Below are 24,291 nucleotides of genomic sequence, written 5' to 3'. Positions count from 1 at the left end.
TCTATCTCAGTGCTTTGATCGCAAAATTACCTCATTAATCAGACATTTTTCTTGACTGCTTCATTATGCAAGTTTAACTTTGCATTGAAATGGGACTTAATTAGGGGGACTGGGAAGGCAATGGGTACACCACCCTGCACATTTCCGCCCCCCACAACCTCCCCGAATCCCAGCCCGGTTCCAGTGAGGCATTAAATTCCACCCAAATGTTTTTGATTGATGGCCTTTCATCAGAGCTGGAAAAAATTGAGCAAAGACAAAGTCAGGCAAAGTGGATGAGGGGTGTGAAAGCCAGACTGACTCCGAGCTGTAAGAGAATCTGATGCTGAATTCATGCTGCATCTATATCATAATTGGCGAAGTTGATTACCTTAAACCAGGGCGACAGTTGTAATGCCAATACACCCTTAATCTCATATAATAATTACTGTTTAAAGTATGAATCTAGAGTTTTGTCAGTATTAACAACATACCGGCCAGGTTTTTGTCAGTCGGCGTGTGGGGGCGGGCCCGACACACTGAAACGTAAAATGATGCACGATGATGTCGGGCGTGCGTCCCAACATCATCGCGCTGTCTCGCGATGTTTCGTTTGGCAGGCATGCGCTGGAGTCGGCTGCACGCCCGCCAATAATTAAAAGGCCTATTAAGGCCATTAAGGAACTAATTAATTTCAAATTTACGCTGCCCGTCCGACCTAATGGTTGACGGGCAGGCGAAAAGGCCAAGCGGCCTTTATGTTGTTTAGGAAACCTCATCCACGAGCGGGATGAGGTTTTGTAAAGCTTTTACAAATTGAATTTAAAAATTATATGAAATATAGAAACATGTCCCATCTCATGTGACACAGTCACAGTCACATGAGGGGACATGTTTTGTTAAATTTTCATCCCATTTATTTATTTATTTCAAAAACGCTTCCGTCTCCCTGAGGCAGCTCCATTCCTCTGGGAGATTGAAGTGCTTTGCGCTGGCCCCGACTCTCTCCCTCCCTCCGCCCGCACAGGCCCGCTCGCATGTTAGGCTGATCGGGCCTTAATTGGCCGGCCAGTGTAAAATGGCGCTGCAGAGCTGATCGCGGGCAGTGGTCATCTCCACGACCGCCCCCACCTGCTCCCCCTGAGCCCGCCCAATGCAGGAAAAATTCAGGCCACTAAATCATAACCAAATTCCACTTGTTTTGCTGACCAATTGCCCTCTGCAATTCTGCTTACTGATTAAGGGGCCCAGGTCATTGCAGAACCACAACCTGCGAATGTAGCTCTGACCTGCCAAATTTAAAGTAATCATAACCACCACTCCCATTTTTTCAAACAGCATCTGCTGCTAATGATTCTGTGTTGCTATTTGCAGCTCTGCTGGACCTATTTTTTCTTTCTTTATTTGTCCCACTGCCATCTCTTCCTGCCTTGCTCCATCATCCCTTTTGTCATTTAATCTCTCCTCCACCCTATCTCAGATTTTCCTTTTTGAACTTCCCCTCTGCCCCTTTCCCTGCCTTTGTACTTAGATTGTACTTTGTGCTCCCTTGTGCCTGTTTGTTCTGCATTTCCCCACCAGAAGGAGTGGTTTTTCTGCACCTACCCTACTGAAGCGCAAAATCATTTGAAATGCCTCGATTAGATCACCCCTCAACCATCTAAATGCAGGCATACAAGCCAAGCTTACGCAATCGGTCTTTATAATTAAACCCCTTGAGCCTGGTTCTGATGAGCCTGCGGTGTAGCCTTCTCCAAGGTCATTTCCTCTGTCCTCAAAATTAGACAAAGTATTCGAGATGGGGTCTGACCAAGGCTCTGTAAAATTGCAACATCGCTTCCTCACTTATAAATTCTAACACTCTCCTTTCCACCATGCTAGTGCCCTCCTCAAAAAAGTTCATCTAGACCAGTCAGGTCCAGCCTCCTTTTCACAAAGCCATGCTGACCCTCTCGGATATTTGTCTAAGTCATCAATCACTCTGTCTCTGATGATAGATTCCAGTAATTTTCCCCACAATTGATGTTAAATTTACAGCTCTATCATTTCCTGGCTTCTCCCTCGCTCGCTTCTTAAATAATTGAGGGACAACAATGTGGAAACAGTTTGGAATGAAAGTGCATTAAACGTTATTAGAAAGGAGTGAAGTAGTTAGTTCAGCTAAGAAAAGACCATTCAGCTGATCCATCAGGAAACTTTGTGTGAGGCTTTTACGTTGGGCACTAAATGGCATGTTATTGGAGGTACACATGGGGCACCCTCCAACGAGACAGCTGGGCAACTCAAGGCACTCTCAGGCTGGGGCCTTCTTAATAACTATTTAGGTAAACTGCTGGCACCAACTGTCACTCTACTTCAGAAGCCCATTGGTCTGTTCAGGAGGAAAATTGGCCGGCGGGGAGGTGGGGCAAAGTTGGATTGCGGGGTGGAGAGAGTAGACTGCATGCTAGCAGTAGGCCAGAAGATTTTCATGGCCTCACAAAAATATTTAAAACTTACCTTTCGGGAATGAAAGGCTTCCAGCAGTTTTTTCAATGACCTCTGAATGCCTGAGAAACTGGGGCTGTCATGCCTCCTACATGCTTATGAACATACGAATAAGGAGCAGGAGTTGGCCATTCAGCCCCTCGAGCCTGCTCTGCAATTTGATAAGGTCACAGCTGTTCTGATTCTCTCAACTTCACTTTCCTCTATACCCTGTGACTGCACTAGAGAGTGCAGAGGAGATTTACCAGGATGTTGCCTGGGCTGGGGAGTTTTAGTTATGAGGAGAGATTGGATAGACTGGGGTGATTTTTCTTGGAGCAGAAGAGATTGAGGTGTATAAAATTATGAGGGGCATGGATAGGGTAGACAGGAAGGAACTTTTCCCCTTGGTGGAGGGATCAATAACCAGAGGGCATAGATTTAAGGTAAGGTGCAGGAGGTTTAGAGGGGATGTGAGGAAGAATTTTTTCACTCAGAGGGTGGTGGGAGTCTGGAACTCATTGCCTGAAAGGGTGATAGAAGCAGAAACCCTCATAACATTTAAGAAGTATTTGGATGTGCACTTGCGATGCCATGGCATACAAGGCTATGGGCCTAGTGCTGGAAAATGGGATTAGAATAGTTAGGTACTTGTTTGACCGGCGCAGACACGATGGGTCGAAGGGCCTTTTTCTGTGCTGTAGGCCTCTATGACTATGACTCTATGACCCTTTGACTCCCATTCAATCAAGAATCCATCTAACCTGCCTCACCTATTTCCTTTTGCACTCAGAGTCCCACAACAGCTATAGGAGCCTATTTCAACAGGTTCCTGCCTATTTCAGACAGAATGCTGAATGTCCTTTTAAAGGCTTGCCCGAAAGTTGCTCAGGAGAACCAAAGTCTTCAATGTATTTTCCACTGCTGGTAGCCAGGCTTTCAAGTGAGAGATGGGTTATGCAGGAAAAACCAGTTCAAAATTTTCAAATCCCAGTAAAAATCAGTAATACTGGTACCGGTAATACCGGAGTTCCATTTTAAGCTGTACAAAACCAGTTCAGGCATGTTTTACTGGCACCCTTCGTTTTCAAGGCCTGAATGTTTCCCTTGTTGGGCGCGCGTGATTGGCAGATCAGGGAGTGATCGAGAAATGGGCCCCCGACCGCGATTTCACGCTGGCCTGGCCAACTAACGGCCAGCCAGCACGAAACGCGCGCTGAAAAGCTCAGCCCTGCTGGGGTGAGGGCGGGAAAAGGGCGGGCGATGGCGTCACAGCGGGCGCAGGTGAGCGCTTCGAGAGAGCGGCCTGAAGGCAGACAGCTGCCTCAGGGAGCTGCAAACCTGCAAATAATACAACAAAGCACAAAAAATAATGTCCATGCAGCACAATCAAGCACCTGAGAGCACACCTCATAAAAATGCTGTCCCCAGGTATTTCTTTTTATTTTATTTCCTAGCGGAGATTTCATCCCGCCCTTGGATGAGATTTCATCAAAAACGTGAAGGCCGCCTGGACGGGCTACGAAAAATCGCAGACAATTGCGCTGTTAATGGGCTTACTTGCCGGCTTAATTGTTGGCAGGCGCGCTTCCGACTGCTGCGTGTGCCCGCCGAGCGAAATTTCACGAGTGTGCGATGGCGTCGGGACGCTCACCTGATGTCATCTGATACAATTTTACGCCCGATCGGGTTGGGGGCGCGCCCGCCCGCAGGAGTTAAAATTCTGCCCCGAGTTTTACTGGTTTTTCTTTAACTCCAGCATCGTCCAGTCACATTTTGAATATCCCATCTGTTTCTGTCTTTACATTCTATATTACCCAACAGGTGATTGGGTTAAAATTCATATGCCTGTCCTCTGACCCAATCGCTCCTTGGTTTAATTTCAAACCAATGCTCTGGAGGTAACTGCAGTACACTTAATCCCCTCCCCCATCCACTCTCTTTACAGACAATAGTGTTTGACTTTTTTTTCCTTTAAACTTCTGTAGAACCCTCTCCTCATACTTGTATTAACTGTTGCCATTGTGGAGTTGCTTTGGATTAAGGAACCCTTACCATCATCCTCATCTTTGGCATCTGGAGCTTTGACAAACACTGGCTCTGCTGGCCAGCAATTTTCTTCCATCCACTCAAGGCAGCCTTTGGTCTGAATATCATATTTAATTACCTGGAAGAAGATTTTTAAAAAATATATTTACAAAGGCATGCAGAGGAAATGTAGCCCCAATAAGACAATTTCCATTTCAAATTAATAAACCTTATGCAACAAAAATCTTCAGCAAAATAGGAAAGCAGTCTATCTGTCGAGAGTAACTGGACTGGACAAACTCTGTATGTAAACATAAATTCCAGTCACAGTTTGTTAATTCCTGATACATGGACACACAGAATGAGCAATGCAGGTTAAAACCATAGAAAAGTTACAGTGCAGATAGATTCAGCCCATCTTGTCTGCGCCAGCCAAAAAGAGAAAAGAGAAACTAGCCGTTCATTTTAATCCCACTTTCCAGCGCCTGGTCCGTAGCCTTGCAGGTTATAACGCTTCAGATGCAGATCCAGGTACCTTTTAAATGTGTTGAGCATTTCAGCCTCAACCACCCAATTTAGGTAGTGAATTCCAGATGCCCGCCACCCTCTGGGTGAAAAAGTGTTTCCTCATGTCCTTTCTAATCCTTCTACCAATCACCTTAAATCCATGCCCTCTGAACTGGCCCCTCATCCAGGAGAAACAAGTCTTTTCTGTCTACCCCGCATAATTTTGTACACCTCAATCAGGTCACCCCTTAGCCTCCTCTGTTCTAAGGAAAACAACCCTAGCCTATCCAATCTCTCCTCATAGCTGCAATTTTCAAGCCCTGGCAACATTCTTGTAAATCTCCTTTGCGCTCTGTCTCCAGAGCAATTATGTCCTTCCTGTAAAATGGGGCAGAAGTTTAGCTTTGGTGTGCGAGCTCAGTGGGGGCGGGAAGGGGCGGTCGGGAAGCCAACCGCCATCCGTGATCGGCAGGTCACCGTGACTTCACGCTGGCGGGCCAATTAAGGCCCACCCTGCAAGAAAGGCAGCAGGGGGATCTGTGAGAAGGGGCGAGCGGAGGTGGGGGTGGGGGCGGGGGTGGGGGTGGGGGCTGGGGCATGATGTCCGCCAATTCCAATGGCAACCCGGCAGCCGATTCAAAACCGGCCCAGGTAGCCCCTGGAAGGCTGCCATGGAAGGACGCTGAAGTGAAGATGGATCCCGTTGCGGTTGGACACGGCAGGCGGGAGGGCAGGTCGGTGGGGCAGTCGGCCCCGTGTTTCTCAGATGAATGCCTCGCAGCCCCCCCTAGAGGAGGGTGCAGCCAGGAGGGAAATCCTTGTCCCCAGAGACGGGAGGAGGAGGCCCCCACACCTCACCAAAAAGACCTGGGAGGAGGTGGCATCCAGGGTTAGCAGCCACAACGTGGTGAGGTGCACATGGGTCCAGTGCCGGAAACACTTCAATGATCTGCTCCGATTGGGAAGGGTGAGCACCGTGTTGGCATGGGTCACTTTGCAGAGCAGTTAAGAGCTGGCCATCCCCCGCCGTGGACCTCAGGGGTGTTAGGGTGTGAATGGCAAATGTCAATGAGGCAGGATTCTGGCCAAGGGGTTGAGCCCTGACTGCTTGGACTGAGTGCCTTGTGGCCCCAGGGTCAAGAATTGGCTGAGCCCTGCGAGGTGTTCCTCAGGTGGGGTTGGCCAGGCTGCAATGGCGCTGCAGGTAGAGAGTGGACTAATCAATGCTCGTCTGTGCTTTCAGGAGAAGACATCCCATAACAATATTGAGAGGTCGTAGACTGGTGGGGAACCTCCATACCTCCTAATCCTCACGTGTTATGAGCAGGAGGCCATGGAGCTGTAGAGGTGCCATGCACCTTGGTAAAGCGGCCGTGGTGAGGTTGGGGTGCCAGACGAAGGTAAGAGTGCAGTGCATCGAGGTGAGAATATCGTTTGTTGCAACCATTCCAGTGTAGTCTCTATATTGATGTGAGCCTCAAACATGGCGTCCCCATTGATAATGGAAAGGCCAGGACACTGTCTCACCAGGGTACCTGGCATGCACAGTGACAGTGCCATGACTTAAACTAATAATATGTCCTTCTTCTCCCTTTTAGGCTCACCAGCAGGCGGTTGCAATGAGGAGCTTGAAGGCTCACCCCTGACCCCGGCGGACCACCATGCTGAGCACGCACATGCATCACACCCCCTCTGTCAGGCAGGCAGCAGCAAAGATACCAGCACCTCAGTGGGCATTAGATCACCATCTAGTATCTCAGTGCACATTGAGGAGGGCACTTCGTGCTTGCTTGAGGTGCAGGCAGAGGTAGAGAGTGCCCAGGGCGTCGGCAGTCAGAGGGCTGCTGGGGACCAGGACAATGCTCAGTCGATGGCTGATAATGAGACTCTGGAGTCATCCATTAGGCAGCAGATACTGGAAGTCCAGCGAGGTGTGCGGGAAGATCTGGTGGAGATGCATGAGGGAATGCATGCCACGGTGACCGCTGTGGAGGAGTCCCTGTGGAGCATGATCACTGCGTTGACCCTCATGGCCGAATCTAATGCCTCCTCCATGGAGAGAGTGGTGTCATGGAGAGGCTACTCCAGGGGCACAATCAGGGGTCCCCAGGGATGCACTCGGACCTGCAAGCCCTCACACCAGCAATGACCTCAGCTGGTCAGTGTCAGTGTGGGAGATGGATTGGGCACCCAGGATCCCAGCTCGCTGCCCGGCCGTCACTGGTGAGCATGGAGGTCCAAAGCGACCTCACGTCAGCGCAGCAGCTGCCTGTCGTCTCTGTGGGCTCCTCTCAGGGCGCTCCAGATGCCGGCTGCAGCTCCTCTGCCCTTCTGCCAGTGACCATGGCATCTGATGAGGCTGCAGCGACTGGGGAGATGCCAGCTGTGGAACTGGCCGCTCCCTCCCAGGCAGGGCCAGCACAGGCTCCATGGGCTAGAGCACGACCCGCCAAGGTCATCAAGGCCAACAAAACAGCAGAGTCAGCAGGCTGCCTCCAATACCGGTGGCAGCAAAGGGGGAACACCTAGATGTAGCACCCGCAAACGTAAATGTAAAGCACCTTAAGCACAAGACGGACTTATAACAGGTGGTATTTTGATCCCCCATTTTGCTTTAAATATTTTCATGGCGTGATTAAAAACACCGTTTCATATTCACAATTAAATGAGATGTTGTTTTGTGCTATTGGCCTCTGAATGCTTCATTTGTTCTGTAGGTGCAGGGGAGGCCATTATGTAATGATGGACACATGTCTCCTGAAACTTTATTGCACATACACAGAGTGTATGTTGTTGGCCAAGGAAATGGTCCTGTCAGGGATCGAGTGTGGAGCCTGCAGCCTTGGCATGTGGTGGTGGTTCTTATGGTGGGCTATCTGAAGGAGCGTTGGATCAAAGCGTCCCGGGTGTCCCTGCCTCCCTGGAGGTTACCCAGGTCAGCGTTTATCCCCTCAGCGTTCTCACCGTGCTCATCCTCGGACTCACGACTGGACTCATCATCTGTGGCCTGTGCAGCTGTGTCAAGATCTTCTTCCTCCAGTGGGTCCTCCCTTGCCAGTGCCAGATTGTGAAAAGCGCAGTATGCAACCACTATCAGTGACACCCGCTCTGGGGGGTATTGCAGTGCATCCCCTGAATGGTCCAGGCATCGGAAGCGCATCTTGAGACGACCTATGGTTCCCCCTACCACAGCCCTTGTGGAAGCATGGCTCCTATTGTACCGCTGCTCGGCTTCTGTTCTTGGGTGGCAGAGAGGTGTCATGAGCCACCTTTTGAGGGGATAGCCCTTGTCACCCAGCAGCCATCCATCCAGCCGGGCTGGAGCACTGAAGAGCCTCAACACCTGGGAGTGCCTCAGGATGTAAGCATCACAGGAGCTGCCAGGGTACCTTGCACAGACTTGCAGAATGTGATCACACACTATCTGCACGTTCATGGAGTGGAAGCCCTTCTTGTTGACAAAGGCACCTGGCTCACCTGCTGATGCCTTGATGGCCACGTCTGTGCATAGATTGCACCCTGGACATGGGGGAACCCAGCAATCATTGCAAAGCCTCTGGCTTGCTCTGCCTGGTTGGCCTCGTCCCTACGGTAATGAATGAAAGTTAATGTATGCCAGAACAGTGTCTGTCACCAGCTTGTGGACATCTTTGTGAGACTCCACAAAGATCCCCCACCGAGCCCTGGAAAGAGCCGAAGGCATAGAAGTTGAGAGCCACTGTGACCTTCAGTGCCACTGGCATCGGATGTCCACCCACATTGTTGGAGCTGATCTCAGGCCCGATCCTCTGACAGATGGAGTCACAGTCTCCCTTGAGAGGCGGAGCATCCTTTGGCATTGCACCTCGGATATATTGAGGTAGCTGCATCGTCGCCTGTAATCCCTGGCAGCAGGATAGTGACATCTTCTGCGGCCTCTTCCGCCTTGGACTTCCTGTTGGCCCTGCCCCCCTTGTGCCTGAGTCTCTCCTCCCAGAGGCCGCTCCCCTGGAAGCCGCATTGGGACACCTGGCCTCCTCTCCCTTCTGCTCCTCTCTTCCTACTCAGAGGAGGTGCCTCCAGTGGAGACCACAATCCATATTACCAGGGTTATGGAAGGCTGTCTTATATCTGGAAGGACCCACGTGGTCTATATCCTCCGGGGGCCTAGAAAACAACACTGAGTCCTGAAATGAAGCCTAGAAATGCTCAGAATGCAGCTCTGAAGCGAGATGAAGCTGTCCAGTTCACAGAAGTAAGCAGCAGCAAGTTTGATCTAAAACTCCTCACTACTCGCATCGACAAGGCCACTGACCCTTCTTTTGATAATTGCGGCCTGCCCACCTGCCCATTTTTCCTGTGCGACAGCCAAAAAAATCTATGCAAAGTCAGATACAATTGGTGTGTCAAGGGCTTTGACTGGCCTCTTAATTAATGGCAGGCGCACATCCGTCTCCATCGCGTGCCTGCCTAGTGAAATAGCGCGAGAGTGTGCGTTGACATCGGCACACTTGACCAATGTCATCGCACGTTATTTCACGCTCGAACGAGTTGGGCGCGTGCCTGCCGAGCGAAAAATTCTGCCCGTGGTGACCAGAACTGTACACAAAATTCCAGCTGTGGCCTAACCAGCGTTTAATACAGTTCCATCATTACATCCCTGCTTTTGTATTCAATACCTCACCCAAAAAAGGAAAGCATTCTATTGCTTTCTTGACCACCTTGTCCACCTGTCTTGGCACCTCCAAGTGCCTGTGGACGTGCACTCCAAGGTCTCTTACTTCCTCAACCTCTCTCAATAACTTTCCATTTATTGAGTATTCCCTTGCTTTGCTTGCCTTCCCCAAATTCATTACCTCACACTTCTCCAGATTGAATTCCATTTGCCACTTCTCCGCCCACTCAACCAAACCATTGATATCATTTTTGGGTCGACAGCTATCCTCTTCACTATCAACTACACGGCCAATTTTTGTGGTATCTGTAAATTTTTCAATCATGCCTCCCACATTTAAGTTTAAATCGTTAATATATACAACAAACAGCAAGGGCCCCAACACTGAGCTCTCTGTAACACCACTAGAAACTGTTTTCCATTCACAAAAACATCCATCAATCATTAACCTTTGTTTCCTGACACTGAGCCAATTTTGGATCCAACCTGCCACCTTCCCCTGTATCCCATGAGATCTCAATTTCCCAACCAGTCTTCCATGTGGGACCTTGTCAAATGCCTTACTAAAATCCATCCATAGACAACATCCACTGCACTACCCTCACCAATCCTCCTTGTTATTTCCTTTAAAAATTCTATTAAGTTAGTAAGACACCATCTTCCCCGATCAAAACTTTGCTGATAAATCCGTGCCTTTCTGAGTGACAGTTTATCCTGTCTCCCAGAATTGATTCCAGTAATTTGCCCCCCACTGAAGTCAGGCTGACTGGCCTTTAATTTTCTGGCCTATTCCTCGCATCCTTCTTAAATAATGGTACAACGTATGCAAACCTCCAATCCTCTGGGGCCTCGCCTGCATCTAGTGGGGGTTGGAAAATGATCCTCAGAGCATCCACTATTGCCTCCTTGGCTTCTTTCTACAGCCTGGGATACAATCCATCCAGCCCTGGTGATTTATCCGCCTTCAAGGATGCCAGTCCCTCCAGTACTTCTTCTCTCACTATGTTTATTGTATCTAATATTTCACACTCCTCCTCATTAACTAGAATGTCTGCAGCATCCCTCTCCTTAGTGAAGACAGAGACAAAGTATTCATTGAGAACCTCGCCACATCTTCTGTATCAACCAACAAGTGACCATGTACATCTCTGATAGGCCCTAACTTTTCCTTAATTATTCTCTTGCTCTTAATGTACAGGTAAAACATCTTAGGATTTTCTTTGACTTTACCCGCCAATATTTTTTTGTATCCTCTCTTTGCTTTCTTAATTTCCATTTTTACTTCACCCCTGTACTTTCTTATCCTCCTCTAGGCTTTCTACGGTATTAAATCTTTTGTGACTGTCATATGATTTCTTTTTCTGCTTTATCTTGGCCTGTATGCTTCTGGATTTGGCAGTACCACCCTTTTTTTTGTGGGGACATGTCTACACTGAGAATCTCGCCTTTGAATGCCTCCCACTGATTTGACACAGTTTTTCCTTCCAATAGCGATTTCCAGTCCACTCTCGACAGCTCACCTCTCAGCTTTGTAAAATTTGTCTTCCCCCAATTTAGAACTTTTGCTCCTGTTCTATCTTTGTTAAAGGTTTAGCTTCACCCCTCCAAAGACATTTTCCTTTGTCTTAGCAGGGCACGTAAGGATACTTCTTGGATTAGATGTACACAATAAGCTTCATAAATACCTGAATTTTGATACTTCAAAGCATAATCCCAAACAGCACAATATTTTTGCCACTGAATTATACAACCCATCACTTGGCCTGCCCACCATAAGGAAAGTTACAGAGGATGATTTCTTACCTTGAGTGTAAAACAGATTTTATTCTAGTCTGCACTGTTTCAAGATCCACCAGAATTACAAATGCTAATGCATAACCTTATTTGCATAACTATTCTTAAAATGCAACAGTACCAAGAAAGCGATGCAAGTTTTTGCATCTCAAGAACATTCCTCCTATCATCAAGCATTTTAGGTCACTAAAATATTGTCTCAGAAAAGATTACAGATTAATTGTGTTTACATTTGGCTGTATATGAGTTTTGCATGGATGGAGAAGGGGTGGTGAGTGGCGACTGGGGCTATTTTAACTCCCAGGCTTTGCACCACTGATCCACTATTTGTTCCAGGAAGAAAGTGCGCAGGAAGTGGCTGCCAGCCCCTGAAAGATCAGGTGGTCCTTGAGCTGTCAGTATGAAGATAGGTACAGTGTTCTGTAAGGGTCTTGTGGAGAGAAGGTAGAAATCTGGAGCATGGGAGAACATGACTCTCCTCTTGGGACTTGGAGAGACCATCAGGATAGGCCTCTAATTGAACCGGTTTCTTTACATTTGACTTACATACAATTTCCACCTCTACCAGTGTAGACCCAACACTGAGAATTGTGAATAGTTATGTAAATAAGGTTATGCATTAGCATTTGTAATTCTGGTGGATCTTGAAGCAGTGGAAACTAGAATAAATCTGTTTTACACTCAAGGTAAGAAATCATCCTCTGTAACTTTCCTTATGGTGGGCAGACCAAGAAATGGGTTGTATAATTCAGTGGCAGAAATATTGTGCTGTTTGGGATTATGCTTTGAAGTATCAAAATTCAGATAGTTATGAAGCTTATTGTGTACATCTAATATGAGAAGTATCCTTACTTGTCCTGCTAAGACAAAGGAAAATGTACTCACTCTATGATGCCAGTGAATAAATGGAGATCCTTCCATCAGCTCAACACCAACATTGGCACAGGATGGACAATCAACTTCCAAGCAAACCCACATCCCTCCCTTAAAGACAAATCAACCCTTTCCCATTAGACTTTCAGAGAAACCAAGTCCACATGTGGATCACTGTGGACCCTGCTGGAGACAGGTAAGTGAAGGTCAGACCTTTGCTGCGGTACTTGCAGTTGCAGATGGTCTTTTGACATCTTATGGAAAACTTAATGGAGCGAGAAAGACAAATGTCAACATAGATTCTTAAATGCACAGATCGACTCAAAATTATCCCATTTGTAAAAATCAAAAATTGCATCCATTTGTAAAGAAGTCACAAGTACCTATCTCATGTATATATTTAATATTCTACCTTTGTCGGAATTGGTTGCCACTCAACTCTAGATGCATAAATGTATCTGTACTTGACACCATTGTAATCATAATTTATTTGAGGTAACTCCAGACCTGGAAAACAAACAAATATGTTGTGAAATTTACTTGCTTTACTTTGACTCTATTTTTATGGTTGAGTTATTCAGCAAATAAATCTTCGATAATAATTGAATCTTTGGACATACAGATGAACTGCCAAGTGTCACTTTTGTTATTTTGTTTTATCTATGTACCTTTGTGCTTGAGGAAAGAGGGGATAACTGATTTGTACCCACAATGCTACCCCATAACTGTAAACCTGCTGGCCCGGAGCTTTGCTCCTGAGGCAGGCAGAGCGAGTCAGGAAATTTCTCGGCTTGCCATACCCACCTCGGGAGAAACTCCCCTGAATGGCAGGATCTTTATTCCTGGGGTGGGGGATGCGCTGCCCTCGGATACAGGTCAGAGGGGGACACAGACCAGAGGCGGCCACAAGGGGCTGAGTGTCAAGGTGAGCTGTTTAAAGGGCCTGCCTCGGTACTCTGGGACCTTGTCTCTGTTTTTTGCTTATGTTTTAGGCCCTTTAGCTCTCACACATCCACCATCCCACCCCTCATCCCCCACCCATACCCCACCCTTGCCACCTTATGCATCCCATCCACCTCCAATGGCCCCTCACACCCAAGAATCCAGGTCATGCCCCCAATCCACTCCATGGCCTCTCGCACTCTCCATGCCGACTTATGACCCCCCACCCGCACTCAATGACCCCTCATACCTTCAATGCAAACTCATGCCCCCCCCATGGCCCCTCATACCCTCCATTCCAACTCAATGCCAACTCATGTCAACCCATCAACCATCCTTAACCTGCATGCCCTCCATGTCAATTCACTTGGTACCCACCATGGGCAGACCTCAGGAGCCATGTTGAGATGAACTGAAATAAAGTTCTAAATATCTATTACAGCCTTCATTATAATAACACCCCCATTCATGAAAGCCTCAAGAAATAAAGCCCTAATAAAAACAAACTCCTATTCATAACACCAGATCAAAGACAGCTAATCCTTTAATAGCTGAGCTGTCAATTAAACTATGAAATTAGAGTGCCCCCCCACCCCCACCAACCCCCAACACGCCCTGCTGAGATAATTATAATGTGTGGAAAGCAGCCAAGCATTCATAATGTCATAATGATAGCCTTTGGGAAAATGTCAACAAACAGCTATTGTAAGTAATGGATGAGAGTCTTTTTTTACAATTCACTGACACATACGGGCTGTTTTTTTTTATTCTTAAAGGGTCGGACATTTAAATAATTTTACAGCATAATAGTTCTACAGACCTTATTCACCCTTCAAGAATATTTATGTGTACTCTAAAATTTCATAACTCTCACACTATGAGTTAAGGCCCTTGTTACAGCAAAAATAGAGTCTGTTTGAATTCAGCACTGATGTACAGTCACACCCCACCCCCTTCCTCCTACCACCAAGAATGGGTTCTGTCAGAAATGGGGGCAGGATATCCATATCTGGGTCCTGTCTGGCATTTTGGAAAGTGGAGTCACCATTAACTTGCCAACTCATTTTCGTTCCCTGTGCCTTGCCTTGGTGTTTTACCTCTCTTCAATAACATCTGAACAGCAAGTAATTAGGAAAACTAATAGAATGTTATCGTTTATTGTGGAGGGGAATTGAATACAAAAGTAGGGAGGTTATGCTTCCATTATACATGGCATTGGTATGACCACACCTGGAGTATTGTGTACAGTATTCACCTCCTTATTAGAGAAGGATGTAAATGCATTGGAAGCAGTTCAGAGAAGGTTTGCTAGGCTAATATATGGAATGGGTGAGTTGTCTTAAGAGGAAAGGTTAGATAGGCTAGGCCTGTAACTGCGTGAGTTTAGAAGAGTAACAGGTGACTTTATTGAAACATATAAGATCCTGAGGGGTCTTGATAGGGTGGATGTGGAGAGGACGTTTCCTCTTGTGGGAAAATCTAGAACTAGAGGTCACTGTTTAAAAATAAGACAGAGATGAGGAGAATTTTTTTTTCTCAGAGGGCTATGAATGTTTGGAACTCTCTTCCTCAAAAGGCGGTAGAAGTAGTCTTTGAATATTTTAAAGGCAGAGTTAGATAGATTCCTGATAAGCAAGGAGGTGAAAGGTTATTGGGTGTAGGTGGGAATGTGGGGTTGAGGTTACAATCTGATCAACCATGATCTTATTGAATGGCAGAGCAAGCTCGATGGGCTGAGTGGCCCACTCCTGCTCCTAATTTGTATGTTCGAAATGCTCATGGGTCTGAGCAGTGATGAAAGAATGTGCACATATACAATGTATTATCACATCTCCAGCATTTTCAAGCACTTGGGCGGCAACAAATAACTCCGCGATTCAGTCACTGCTGTTATGTCGGTCATTAACTGCACTAGTTAATCCATTTTTGCCGGTGATGGTTGGGAGAAGCATTAGCCAGGATATTGGAAGGACTTAATTAAACATCTTCAATAATGCCATCTGGGCCAGCAGAGCAAGGACAGCAGCTCTGACTAGCAGCCATAAAACGTCAGCCTAGATTTTGTGCTGAAGTCCTGAAAAGGCCAAGAGCCCAAACTTTTCACTTAGTTTAACTCGATGATATTGATATTTGAGTGCACTCCATTTACTCTATAATACTCTGTGAAGTGCCTTGGGATATTTTACAATATTAAAGTGTTAGGAACAATATATAACTTTAAGTTTAATTTATATCTGTATATGTGTGTTAAGAAAGGTGAAACATGGTTCTAGTTTCATTTGGAATTTTTTGTGAGCTTGGTGCTGGGAAGTCTAGAGCCCCTGTTTGTATACATACATTTTTAATGAGGTTTTCTAACCCTTGAAGTGAAGAGATGGGTTACAAAGGGGTTAGTAGTTTAGTGAATTTAAAAAAAACATAAAGGAGGTAAAAACAAAAAGCTAAAAGCTACTGCGGATGCTGGAAATCCAAAACAAAAACAGAATTACCTGGAAAAACTCAGCAGGTCTGGCAGCATCGGCGGAGAAGAAATCAGTTAACGTTTCGAGCCTTCATGGCCCTTCGGCAGAACTGAAGCATAGTTAGGAGAAAGGAGAAATATAGAACTATATTTCTCCTTTCTCCTAACTATGCTTCAGTTCTGCCGAAGGGCCATGAAGGCTCGAAACGTTAACTGATTTCTTCTCCGCCGATGCTGCCAGACCTGCTGAGTTTTTCCAAGTAATTCTGTTTTTATAAAGGAGGTAAAACTGTGCTGCTGTCTAGCGACAGGGGTCCAGGAACACACAGAGACACAAGGAAAGACAGAAGGGCAGTTCAGTTAGTGCATGTATGCCAGAGAATGAAGACAGAGAATGAAGACAGAGGTCTAAGCTCTCTAGTAAGAAATCCTGCAAGACTGTTGGGGAACTGAGTTTAGGGAACTTATGTGTTTGCTCTGAAGTTGAAGTAATAGTGAGTTCAGATTGCGGGTTTTCCTGAGTGTCACAGGGAAGTCTGCTGGAAGGAAACCATTTACAACTGAGCCAGTCTAAGCAAGAAGCAGTGGTGTTGAGACAGTGGTAAATCTTCCCCGGGGTTTTGTGTCTGTAAGGGTATTGCTGTGATGAAAGGAACACTGTGAGTTTGAATCATTTTTCTGCTGTTTGCATTGAAATCTTTCCAACCTTTTTGTCTACTGCAATATAGTTCACTTTTCTTGTTTAATAAACATTTTATTCTTTGTGTTAAAAGTACACTGGCAGACTCTTGTGAATATGTTCAGTAACTGACCTCCATGGTTTCTAAAATAAAGCAAAGTTAGGATCTATCAAGCCAGGTTTCAGTCTGGGATCTGACTTGTCTGGTACTAACATCACCTAGGATTGTAACAAAAGGCACTATATAAATGCAAGTTATTGCTGTTACCTTCAAACAACACTTCAGGCTTGCAGTAGATCTATCCATCTTTCTCTTGCAGTGCATACGCATTTGTGCCTCCAAGTCCGACAATGTTTGTGCCCAACTCTGTATTCTATAAAGGTAACAAACACTTAAAATTGAGTTTTCCTTGCATTTTCTCTTTTTAGGCCCAACTCCAAAGATAAATAGCTTGTTCCAGCATTTTCTGTTTTTATTTTAGATTTCCAATATGTACAGTATTTTGCTTTTGTGTTGCTTTTGAATAATTTTCTCATCAAATCCTTTGCTAAGCATTAGAACTGCATGGGTCACTTTGGGCAGAATTTTGCCCTTGGTGGGCATGTGGGCCCCACTGGCTCGGCGGCGGGCGGACAGCCGACCCCCACCACCGAAATGGGGCAGCCGCCATTTCGAGTGGGCAGGCCAATTAAGGCTCACCCAACGGTCTGCCCAACAGGAAGCGCTATGTACTTCCTTTGCACTTCCCCAGCTGTCAAAGTGCGCGCTTTCACGCATGCGCACGAAAGAGCGCACTGCTCCCTGAGACTAAGTGCTGTCTCAGGGAGATTACTGACAGTGTACAAAACTTAAAAAATAGAAAAATAAAAATATTATTAACATGTCCCCCTCATGTGACAATGTCACACGAGATGGGACATAAATATCACATTACATTTATTAAAGTTTTTAAAAAGGAACATGAAAACTCATCCCGCCAGTGGATGAGGTTTCATGTATTAGCAGAAGCCCACTGGGGCTCCTGGCCTGCCCACCAACCTTAAGGTTGGACGGGCAGGGCCTTTAATTACATTAATTACCCTGTCAATGGCCTCGATTGGCTGTCCGCCCGCCTTCCTGAAAATTTAAAGGGACCGGGATGACGTTGGGGGTTCCTCCCGACGTCATCCCTCGTCATTTTCCCGTTGGCGAGCGGGCCCCACCCCCAAATCGCCGACGGGAAAATTCTGGCCTTTATGTTTGTGCACTTTATGCTTGGTCAGCCCGGTACACAAGCTGTGAATTTGGGCACACGCTCTCCACAATTTCCTTTTCAATAAATTTCCATCCTGACTTGGAAATATATCGCAGTTCCTTCACTGTCGCTGGGCCATAATCCTGGGACTTCCTCCCTACATCACATAGACTGCAGCGGTTCAAGAAGGCAGCTCACCACCCCCTTCTCAAGGGCAATTAGGGATGGGCAATAAATGCTGGCCCAGCCAGCGAAGCCCACATCCCGTGAATGAATTAAAAAAATGGACAAAAGGAATTCAGAATGTACCAGCAGAGACCTACAAAACATTTGCTGTGAAATGAGCATCTTTATTGCAACAGTATTTCTTTAAATCCCATGTACTACTGCATCCTTCCCATGCCAAGCCCATCCAATTCCTTCCCTCTGTCTCATGGCATCCCTATTCCATGCCCTTCCCCACCGCACTTTCTTTACATCTGCTCAAATATGGACAAGTGTATTTTAATTACATGCAAGATACAGGAACGCATCAAATAAAATATTTCCTGATATTTACGCCTGATGCTTATATGCTCCTGGCCCAGGTCAATTTAGTAGTGGGAGGGTCTGCACCTAATCTGTGCAGACATTGGCCCACTACCAGATTAATGGGATCCTTCTTAGATGTCCCAGGCAGGTGCCTTAATTAGGCATCAGGCCCCTTAAATATGTAAATTAGAGGTGCGGTACTTATTAAAGAGTCCTTTTGAGAAGTTAATCACCGATGATTGCCACAGGCATTTGGGGCGCACTTCAGTCAGATTCTTCAATGGCCACCGCAGCCCTCAAGGTAAATATTAAAATTTTATTTTTAAAGGCAGCATTTTCTTGTCGGCGAGTGGGGGGGCGGGGCCCGCTTGCCGTGGCGTAAAATGACAAGTGGTGACGTCAGGCGGGCGTCCTGACATCACCGCGCATCATTTAGATTGTCAGTTCGGCGGGCGCGCAGCCGAGTTAGTTAAGCGCCTGCCAAACTGTCAAAGGCCTATTAAGGCCTGTTAAAAATGAATTAACTCAATTTAATGAGCTGCCCATCCAACCTTAAGGTCGGCGGGCAGGTGAAGAGCCCAGGCGGCCTTCGCATTTTTCATGAAATCTCATCCACGGGCGGGATGAGGTTTCATGAACTGTTTTAAAATCTAATAAAAATTTATACATTTATTCTTTGACATGTCCCAGATTATGTGATAGTGTCACATGGGGGGGACATGTTTTAAATGTTTAAAAATCTTAAGTTTAAGGCTTGAACAAATCTCCCTGAGGCACACACGCATGCGCGAAAGAGCGCAGGGAACCTCTCAGGGAATACCCCCCCTCCCCGCCTGCACAGGGAGCGCTCAACGCTTCCAGGCATGCATCACAATGGGCGAGCCTTAATTGGCCCGCCTGCGTAAAATGGTGGCACGGCCCCGATCGGCCCACTCGCACAGTCCCCCCGACAGGGGGAAATTTCTGGCCTAAGGAAACACTTTCCTGTGGAACCAAGAGGAGCAGAAGTGCCCCCCTGATCCAATCCCCCCCTTCCCAGAATTTAGCTGATGGTCACTGCCGGCAAGATATATAGCCCAAAATTGACGCCTCCTCTCGGGTGAGCTGCCTGCACAATTACTCCGAAGAGGACCAATTTTTGTCCATTCCTGGGGATTCTTTTGGAGCCAGAATCAGAACAGGCTGAAGTGAATTTTTACTTCACCAACTTTTAATCACACATGGAGTCCTCAGTAGCAGATGGAACCCGAGCACAATAACCTCTTGAACATTTTGTAGGCTTGGTGGAAATTATGGCCAGAAAATAGACAGACTTCTTGGTGTCAACATGATTGGGTAGAAAATTTGTTGGTCAACTTTAAATGAGAACAGGGAGTATGTTTCGCACTCATTCTGCCCCCTGCTGGCCTGATTCCTGCTGCAGGTTATAATCAACCCCAACTCCTGAGCACTGACATCCCTCACCTTAATAAGCACAAACAGCTCCACACCCCTAAAAAGATAGTGCTCAACAAATTCAAGCTCCAAGAGAGATTTTGAAAAGTTTTTTTCAACTTGGAGCAGTTTTGCACTAGGAAGTTTCAATGTAATCATGTCTGGCAGCATCTGTGGAGAGGAAGACAGAGTTAATGTTTCGAGTCCATGTGACTCTTCATCAGAACTAAAGAGAAATAGAGATGTGGTGAAATATAAGCTGTTTAAGCGGGGTGGGACAGGTGGAGCTGGATAGAGGGCCAGTGATAGGTGGAGGCAAAGGAGAGATTGCCAAAGATGTCATAAACAAAAGATCAAAGGGGTGTTGACGGTGGTCTCATGCCAACATGTCCGTCCTTGGCCTGCTGCAATGCTCCAGTGAAGCTCAACGCAAACTGGAGGAACAGCACCTCATCTTCCGACTAGGCACTTTACAGCCTTCCGGACTTAACATTGATTTCAACAACTTCAGACCATGAACTCTCTCCTCCATCCTCACCCCCTTTTTGATCCCCTTTTTTCTAATAATTATGCTATATATTTTTTTCTTTTCCTACCTATTTCTATTATTATTTTTAAAATTTATTTCCATCCATTGTTTTATCTCCACCTTTTAGCCTATTCCGATCCCTTCCCCCCACCTCACCCCAACTAGGGCTATCTGTACCTTGCTCATCCTGCTTTCTACCCTTAATGTCATCATTAGCACATCCTTTAGCTAATATCGTCACCGTCAACACCCTTTCGACCTTTTCTTTATGACATCTTTGACAATCTCTCCTTTGCCTCCACCTATCACTGACCCTCTATCCAGCTCCATCTGTCCCACCCTCCTTAAACAGCTTATATTTCATCACATTTCTATTTCTCTTTAGTTCTGATGAAGAGTCATACGGACTCGAAACATTAACTCTGTCTTCCTCTCCACAGATGCTGTCAGACCTGCTGAGTTTTTCCAGCAATTTTTCTTTTTGTTTCAGATTTTCAGCATCCGCAGTATTTTGCTTTTATTTCAATGTAATCAATTTACATTGATTTTTTAAAGTTTACAACGAAAGAAAAACAACATCCCACTTTGCTGATCGGGTTTTTTAAACATTTACTAATGGGATGCTGGCATCACTGGTTAGGCCAGCATTTATTGCCCAGAGGGCATTTAAGAGTCACCCATGTTGCTATGGGTCTGGAGTCACATATAGGCCAGACCAGGCATAGATGACCGATTTCCTTCCTTTTAGTGAGCCAGATGGGTTTTTACAACAATCGGCAATGGTCACATGGTCATCACCAGATTTCAGATTTTTATTGAATTCAAATTCCACCATCTGCTATAGTTGGATTCAAACCCAGATCCCTAGAGTATTATCCTGGGTCTCCTGAATACCGGTCCAGTGACAATGCCACTATGCCACCATCTCCCAACAGTTCTTTAAGAACTGTTTGATCGATCTGCCAGTTCTACCACTGAGTTCTCTGTTCAATCCTAATTTATTGTAGGAAAATGACTGAACTTTTACCTTGTCATATTCCACAGGAATTGCAAATCTTTTGCAAGATGGAAGACTGAAGCTTTTGCCTTGTGCTTCAAATTCACTGTCAGGCAAAGTCATGTTTGCTAAATAGAACATTTGGTACAAACTGTTGTCTTCATATGCAATAATATCAAAGACAACGTGATTGTCTTCCTCCTATGCATTGACATGATGGTAAACAACCAGCGCGTCTGTGTAGAATTTTGTTGGTAAAGCCTTCTTTGTTTTTCTGTCTATGATATGAATGTATGTCTGAAAAACACAGAATTGATATTATAGTGAATTCAAGAAAAATAAATTGAAATGATTTCTACTGTTCCTCAGTTGATAACATTCATACCTTTGAATCAAGTTTTTGAATTCGATCTTCATTCCTGATATTTGAGTTAATAATCTAAGCCAGTATAATACTAGGAGACTGCTTAGTTGTCAGAAGTATGGATGATGCATGAAATTGAGGCCAAGTCTGCCCTGTATAGGTGAATGGTAAAGATCCTATGAGAAAAATGATATATTTTTGCCTTTGATGGGTTATTTTATAGATGTCTGTCCTGCTGGTCATGATGCACACAGACATAAAATTAAGAGTGGAACAACTTGATGGAAAGCCATATGCCTGGTGAAATCCAGTGTACCAGTCCACTGAAGGGCAGAGTAGGGCTTACATAAGGGTCTAGACCTGGATCATGCCCTAGAACCCCAGAGCAGAAATTTACTCTGTCTTAGCCGTCTCCCCCTTCCCCCACACCACAACCCCCCACCCCTCCACAAATTCACCCTTACAAAGCATAATGTGGCTGCTTCCTGGTGGAGGACCCAACAAACTGTCTCAGCCTGTGCACTGCCAAAGGAATATGCGGCACCTTTGGTGGGTAGGTGCCATAGCTGTTCCCCCAGCAACACTGGCACCTACCATTGTTATGCAATAGAGAGAATTTCTCTAACCCTCGCGTGCCATCAGAGGTCAGCAGCAGAGGTTCTCGGTCGGTCCATCCTGGCAAATCTGCTGGGATGCAACCTTCACTGATTTGTAGTTCCGTGAGGCATAGGGGCAGGGAAAAGACTTAGGGCATTCAGCATAAGAGACTGTATTTTCAAGGTTAGTTTTCTACTGACTGTTAATAAAGAACAAGGTGCATAATTAGTGTAAATCTATTGTTTATTTATGCTACCAATCATTTCTCTCTTTGCTATATATTAAGTGTGTTGAAGAGCTTCTAACTTAGCTACATGGTCCAACATTGAGGAGAACACGTGGCAAATATGTGATACATTTACGTCAACATGCAATGACAAAGGTTTGAATGGAAGTGACGACTCACTTATGGTAATAGTCTATGACGGTAAATTGAGCATAAAAACTCAAAAATACAACATATTCCATGGCCCTATCATATGTCCAAAATGCTGGTCAAATGTACCTACATGTTAAAGGGACAATATGATGGGTGTGGTAATTACCTCAGATAAGTCAATTGCTGAAATATTAGGAATAGAAAAACCATTAAGTTAGCATACTTCAAGAAGTAAATGTTTGTATGTAAAGCAGTTTAAGACATGTATGTAGGACATCATAAGACTTCATAAGAAAATTATTTTCTTCTATGTTTCAAAATGCAACTTCATGATTGAGACTTCTAAACCCTATTTGAGTATTTCTTTAAAACAATATATGCGAGAAGGAGGGGCAATGAAGATTGTCTTAGAAAGGAGATGTGTGTTCAGCAGTGGTTGGCGCTATTTATTCCAAATTTTACATGAACTAAGGTTCCTTATTGAAAAATGTACTTTGCTGGATGTATTTCCAGCAGGCATTTTACTGGATGCCAAACTTTGTTGGGATCAGTTCTGGGGCATGGGGAACTGTACGAATTAGATGATTTGGATCTCAACAGGGGTAGGACCAATGTCCTAGCAAGGAGGTTAACTAGTGCCGTAAGGGAGGGTTTAAACTAATTTGACAGGAGGAAAGGCGCCAGGATGAGTTGTTAGAGTGGAGATAGAAGATACCCAGAGGACTGGGGTGTTGGGGTGGGGGGTGAACAACACTAGAATAAAGAGGAGAAATCAAATGGGGGCAATGTGAAGCAGACTAAGATAGGTTGAGTGCATGTGTGTAAATGCACAGACCATGGTAAATAGGGTTGGTGAGCTGCAGAGTAGCCACATGGGACTATGACATAGTGACAATAACAAGAACCTGATTCAAACAAGGAGAGAAATGAGCACTTAAGATCCCTGGCTACAAGAAATTCAGGAAAGATAATGAAGGAAAGAAAGAAGCCGTATTGATCAATGATACTGTTACAGCACTTGAAAATGATAATGCACTTATGATTCAAAAATAGCATCTATTTGGTTTGAATTAAGGAGCAATACAGGAGCCATTATGAAGCCAGACATAGGACACCAAATAGTGGGAAAGAATTACAGAAGCAAATTTGCAGACAAATTGTTGAAAGATGCAAGAACTTTAGTGAAAATGGGAAATTTCAATTATCCTAATATAAGTTGGGATAGTGACAGTGTAAAGGGAAAAGTGGGGGAGGAATTCCTGAAATGTGTCCAAGAAACCTTTCCTGATCAGTTTGTTTCCAGCCCAAGAAAGAAGGAAGTTTTAGTTCTGGTGAATGAAGTGGGGCAAGCGGAGTATATTTCAGTGGGAGAACATTTGGGAAATAGAGACCACAATATCATTAGGTTTTCAGCAGTTATGGAAAAGGACAGGTAAAATCAAATATGAAAATACTCAACTGGAGAAAGGCTAATTTCAGTGAGTTGGAAAGGTGGTGAGACCCAGGTGTATTGGAGTCACAGATTAACAGGGAAGACTGTAAATGAGCAATGGGAGGCCTTCAATGGTACAACAGTTCAGGTGGGGAGGAGACATCCTTCCATGAGTGGGAAAGAAAGGGCACCCAAAGCTAGAGTTCCCTGGATTACTAAAGGTTTAGAGATTGAAATGGAACAGAAAAAGGAGACATATGACAGATTTAGGGTTCAAAATTCAGTCCAGCACCAAACTGAACACAAGGCGTACAAGGAAGAACTGAAATAAATGGGGCAAAGAGAAAATCCAGCATTTTATAAATATATAAATAGTAAAAGGGTAGTCAAAGGAAGGTTGGGACCAATTT

General features: G+C 45.4%; 1 pseudogene; it reads right to left on the bottom strand.

Moving 5' to 3' along the window:
- Positions 1-24,291, bottom strand: part of LOC144681392 (beta,beta-carotene 15,15'-dioxygenase-like) — a 43,271-nt pseudogene that overhangs the window by 1,147 nt on the left and 17,833 nt on the right.

The sequence above is a fragment of the Cetorhinus maximus genome, chromosome 6, assembly GCF_964194155.1.
Source record: "Cetorhinus maximus chromosome 6, sCetMax3.hap1.1, whole genome shotgun sequence".
Classification (NCBI taxonomy): Eukaryota; Metazoa; Chordata; class Chondrichthyes; order Lamniformes; family Cetorhinidae; genus Cetorhinus; species Cetorhinus maximus.
The sequence above is the reverse complement of the archived record's forward strand: the minus strand, read 5'-3'. Positions and strand labels throughout refer to the sequence as shown.